Here is a 6,247-nt window from a genome sequence, read left to right as displayed (position 1 = left end):
GATTTCTTTAACTGCTCAGAGGATTTCCAATGTGTGGTGTGTTGCATGGGATAAGAAATGGCATGCTGAAGAAGTTGTCCTGGAAACCAACACCTTCCTTTCGGAGAAGGAAATCTTCAGCTGGATGGTCTCAGACAAACCTGCTCCTTCTCTTCCTTAGCTAAAGGCATCTGCACCTGACTTTATCCTAGTTTGTTCTTCAGCTGTGCCCACTCTCTTGTTGTTCTTATGGTTAATGTATTAAACCTGGGCATAAGAAAATAATCCTCCAGAAGGCGTTTCACACCCCAAAACCTGTGAACTCCATTTCCACGACCGTTTCTTGGATGCATTATCTAGTGTCCTAGGCAAACAAGCATTTGCTGCTAATCATCAGGGCAAAGCATATCTGGCAGAAATATAGCTCAGTAAAGGAGCAGAAGGCAATTCAGACAGCAAAAGCACTCTTTTGCTTGGGGTCACTCACAACACAGGAGATCCACGCAGGACAATATGCACTAAGTAGATGAGGCTCAAGAGACATTTTCAGCAATTACATACTGTTCTAAATGCTTCGTTTTTTCAACACACACACATACAGAGTGATTGGGTAAAAGTATTGCCAAGTTATTCCCTTGTTTTTCTTAAAACAACAGGAAATCAACTATCCCATTGTGCACGACTAATAAAGAACTGTGAATAACAGGGATCCATTCTAACAACATAAATAGATATAAATAAATAAATATAAATACATATTTATAAATAATAATTTTTATAATATTATATATAAATATAAATAAGTATAAATAAATCAGTTGCCATTGCTGCCATGCACAGAGAGCGTATCTGCCCCAAACTGGTATTTTATAGTGCTGCAAGTGTCCTCTTTTGCATGGGGCGGCCTTGAAATTTGGATGTTAAAAGTGATCTTTTTGGCCAATGCCCCAAATGCCTAGTGTGACAACAAAACATGAGACAGAGCATAGCAAGTGAACAGACGAGCTATTGTTTTCTCTTAGTTCATTCACTTCTGCCAAGTGTATTTCTTGGCAGTTCTTTTCCATTGCATCAGGCCAAGCTCAACATCTCAAAGGATCTTCTCAGAATTACGAAACGTTTTGTTTAGAATCACATCTCTTCCCTCATTTTATCACCAGTCTGTTCTCAGCAGTCAGCTTTGCTGTTTTACTCCAGACATCTCCACTAGTCAAGGAAACTATTTTCTTTCCTGCAAACTGTCCTCCCCTCCTCCTCTATTTCTAAGATACGGTGTCTCTCTTTCCATTTGTTACTTCTGCTAGCTTCTCTGTAGACAAAGTGTTGGAAAATCATTCATGCCTCATACTTCTTTTGCTCTTTACCCATACATAGATTTGCCCAAGCGGCCAGAGCTGTTGTAGTTTTTCTCTTTACTTTTTTCTCAGTTGCAAGTTGTACTCTACTAGCTTTAGTGTCACATACTGAAATCCCCACAATGTACAAACCAGAGATTTGTAGAGAATATTCCATAAGGATTTGTCAAACGTGTCAAATGTCACAGCACAGTCATACATTTACTGATGGAAGAACAAGAGGACCACACGATCCTAATTCAAGTATGATTTTGTTCATCTGGCATCAGTATGCTCAATATGGACCACTCTTCTACAGCAGCAGTGATCTGCTGCTTGAAGTGTTACTTCTTAATATTTTCCAAGAAGAAAGGATAATGATCCTTAGGGCAGCATTCAGTTCATTTCAAAAGGCTGTTCTTGATTTCTGTACTAATTTACATGATTTGGATTATGCCTTTTGCCTCCTTTTTCTAAGATCAGTTTACTTGTTCTGCGGCTCCTTTTAGTCTTTCTATTAATTTCTACTTCTTCTGCTATATCTTCTGTGCAGGTGACATACCAAAAGGTAAACAAATTGCTTTGTGGTTGTTTAGTTAGGTGTTAGTTTAGGTGTTTAGTGCACCAGCCAAACAAGACAGAGAAAATGTAAGCCCAGTAACGCACACTGGGTAGGCTGTAGTACTTTCACTTGATTGTTCTACATTCAAGACCGATGATCAGCATCTGCTTTTTTCCCTCCACTGCAATCTCATTTGCAGGTATTTTCCACCCTTTTAATTACACTCTGACGTGTGATGCACCAGAATGCTTCTCTGCTTGCAACCCTTTTCCTGGCAATCATTTCATGTACTAGTAGAGCTTCAGTCATGGCAAGTTTGATTAGATTTTGGTAGAGAACCTGTGCACTGGGGTTTTTTCCATTATTAGGAAATACATGCTCGCTAATTTTTACATAGTCTTCCACTATTTAAATTTTTATCATGATGATTTTAAAGCTTTCTGTCCCAGAATTCATTTGCTGAAGACATATATTCCATGGTACTGTAGACTTACGTTTCTATTGTACCTGAATTTAGCACTGGTTTCTCCCCTTGTAGTGAATGAATACTGCCCAACTAATGCCAGTGAGGCTATTGCTGTTAATGGCAGGGTACTACCTATCATTTCTTACTCAAGATGAAGACCAATTAGGCTTGAGGTCAGCCGTTGGTTTTCCAAATACTTCTTCTGGTCCTGTGAAAATAGCTGCAGATTTTTATTTTTCTGTATTCTGGGGTAAGCCCCCCCCCCCCCCCCCCCGCCCAACCCAGTGTTTGTAATATCACTTCAAGTTTTTTCTGGTTAAAGTTATTCTCCAGTTGCATGCAGTGCATGAGCTGGATCATTTTGCTCATCTAGACAATGTACCTGTTTAAGAAGTGGTATATGAAAGTTTGGGTAGTCCATATACTAGGTACTCCTTTTTAACGTGGTTTCTTTAACTGTGTCTCCATTATCTGCTGCAAATTTGCTACACTTTCATCATATATTTGTCTCTTAGGTTTGGATGTTATCTTATTGCCTCCTGTTTTGTCTTGGCATGTTTGTGGATGATGGGGAGGGGTTCAGTGCAGGCAACCAAGTGGTGATCATACCTCTCTTGGTTTTGTCACCACACCGCATCACTGCTGCTAATGATGCAGGCATCTGCTTTTCAAACAAGTGACATGCTCTAGCCATCCTAAAATCTTTTCAGCATTCACAGTTATCATCTGCTACTAATTTTATGTGCACTTCTTTCATGGCTGTCCTACTCCAAAAACTCCTCCACATCACATACAATCATGTCACCCGTTTTTCAGTTGTCCCCAGAGGTGTTCAATTTGCCTGAGATTCTCTTTTCTTCTATGTATGTAGAGAGGTATGTCTACATTTTATGTTTCACAAAGTCTGGTCAGTCTCTGCATTCTCAATAATTGCCTTAATGAGCTTGCCACTGAAGATGTGTGTTTTGCAGATGTACCTGTTCCCTTTGCGTGATACCCATTTGAAAACAATCAGCTCCCTAAATTTCTAGTATGTAGATCACTTCTCTGTCTCACAGCCTGGAACAACTAGAATATTGTTTTCCTCCTCTTTTCTCCCCAATTTTTCCCAATGTTTCTGGTGTCAAAGTCCATAGGTAACATATTTACCACCCACAAGCCATAGGAGTTAGTTTCTTCTTCTGACAGGCTTAAATGACATAATTTACTTATGTCAAGTGGTGTGGATGCACATAAGACAGCACAAATTAACTGTCAGGAACAAGGATTTTTTTTTTTACAAATACTCCGCTTTAAAAGCTCAGCTGTCTCTGCCTTTATCTCACACTGAGACACACGCACACAGGACAAGGGACCGAACGCATCATCTTTGAGCCATTTCTATGTCTCAAACGGAGAGTGCAGCAACTACATAAGATTGCATCCATGTACTACAACTGGAATAGGTTTTGCATCCTCACACATGGGGATTTTCTCTGTCATAAACATTGTAATTTTTAGAAGCTCGATCAGACAGCTTTGCATGTGTTTTTCCTTTTGACTATCCTAAACTGTAGCTTTTTTGACAAAATAAAACAAATGCATATTTTTGCATTACTAAAACTACGTGTGGGGAAACGAAGACAACTGCTGATAAAAAATCACAGTATTCTCTGAGAAAATTGAAGTCTTATCATCATTTTTAGAGCCATGTGGAAGCAGCAGTAGTAACTTTGAACCACATCTTCGTAGCAGCTTTGACATATAATTTTGACCTTGGCCCTTCTTTGAGGTGGAGGTTGTACCAGATAACCTTCAAAGCTGCTTTCCTGCTTGAATTTTTCTATAGGCTTATGGTAGTAGGGGTGAGGAGCCACATCTTTGATGAAAACTTTTCACATAGGCTTTTCAAACATCCTTGCCTGTTATCATTCATTTTACCTTTGATATGATACTTGTATGGAGGAGATCACATAACTGAGGTCTGTATTCTGACCCTAAGATAAATACCCTGACTTACAGGTATTTCTGACCCTAAGCTAAATACCCTGCTATAGTAATTTACACATTAATAAATCTATATCTAAAAGAATAAAAATATATTGCTATTCCATGTAACCAGAAGAAGCCACATCAGCTGCAATGATCCTCCACTCCAGCTGCTACTGCTTTTTTTGGCTGTGTGGAAAAAAATAGGGGAGCACTCCCCAAGGAACAGCTAATGGCAGTGATTTCACAGTGAGAGCCTGCTTTTATTAATTGCAGGGCTGTTCAGCGTGTGCCAAACAAATGGAGTCACTGTCAGAAGAATATCTTTATATTTCAAGCCCTCTGAGGAATTCTGCAGGCAAGGGCAACTTAGGACCTGTCTGAGGCTGGGCCTTAATGAAACACCATTTGGAAAGAACACAGAAGTCAAGGTTGCCTTATAGATTAAAAACTCATCAGAGATTTCAGGTAATGCAGATTCAAAAGCCTGGTGCAGGCAGAGAAGAGGTTTGCACCTGAACTTTCCAAATCCCAGAATCTCCTGGCTATGGAGACGCATTTGCCTCTCTTGCTTATCCTGAAATTCCTTTCTACCCTAACAGGTACATGTGTAGTAATAGGCTGTTCTTAGTCATTACATATGAAAAAAAAAAACATTGCGAAGAATATCAGAAGGGTACGTTCAAACTATGCATTTTAGAATGAACAAGGTTATCTAGAACTGTAAAAATTCACCTATAAAGTTATGCCACAAGCATTTAAAGTCAGTAAGCTTTCAGCTACAAAGAAATGATTCCATGTGCATCCCTATTCACCAAATGTCTGTTACTAAAACAGCACCTGAAATAGCGAACGAGTAGTCCCCAAACTAGGATATTCCATCAGGAAGTATTTCAGTGAAAGATGTGACTCGGCTGCTGCCAACATGTTCTGATTCAACTGTAATTCCACAGGAATGTTTATCTTCCTTGAAGTTTAGTGTAAATTTAAGTCTGCCCTCCCAAACTGCTGATTTGCAGCCATGTATCAGCAATACACAGAGAGGCTGAAGTAACATTGGTTTTAAGACTCCAAAACGAGAGCCCGCTGCCTGGCAGTGGAAATACCATCGGGACTTGCAGGTCTTGCACAACCCTGGAGTTTCTTATTCATCATGGACAAATTGGCATTCCCAGGGTGACTCAGAACTAAGACCAAATAAAACATTAACGTATCAATCGTTTTTTAATGACTGTCACTGCAGCGTGGCAGTGACGGCTTTATGGTGCTCTCCGTGCTGGCAATGTTCATGCTGGCAAAGGAATCCCAGCTGGATTGAGGTGCCTGACAGTGAACAAACCAAACACAGCCACTGACGGGGAACCAGTAACAAAGCTGCCGGTGAGCACGAACCACAGCTTTCAAGTAGCCAGCTACTGCTACAACACCCCTCACCAACGCAGCTCTGTCAGAACCTTTGTCTCCTACGTCTTCAGGTGTGGTCGTGCACATATGGAATCACATTTAGGGTTTTTTACTATATTATGCAATTGCAAACCCAATGTCTTTTTGCAACACTCCTCCAGAAGCAGAGCCCCCGGTTTCCTGGCTGGCTTTGCACAGACCCCTGCCCATCCGCGCAGACCCCAAGCAGGGCCTCGCAGGGCCAACAAGGTGCTGCTGCCCCCGGCACCACCGCAAAAGCCGGTGCCTCGCACTGACTCCCCAGGTACCCAGCAGCGCCCAGAGCCTGCGGTGAGGGGCGCCCCGCCTGAGCGGCGCCGGCAGCCTCCCGGCGGGGGCACGGCTTGGGGGGGCGGGGGGGAGCGCTGCCGGCTGCCCCCGGCGGGGCTGTGGGAAGGGTCAGCGGGGATGGGCGGGTTCTGGGACCCCCGCAGGCCGCGGCAGGGCTCTCTCGGAGCATAGCGCCGGGGCGCGGGGCCGAAGCGGGGCTGGGGC

This window comes from Falco cherrug, chromosome 2 (genome assembly GCF_023634085.1).
Source record: "Falco cherrug isolate bFalChe1 chromosome 2, bFalChe1.pri, whole genome shotgun sequence".
NCBI lineage: Eukaryota > Metazoa > Chordata > Aves > Falconiformes > Falconidae > Falco > Falco cherrug.
Note: the sequence above shows the minus strand (reverse complement) of the source record.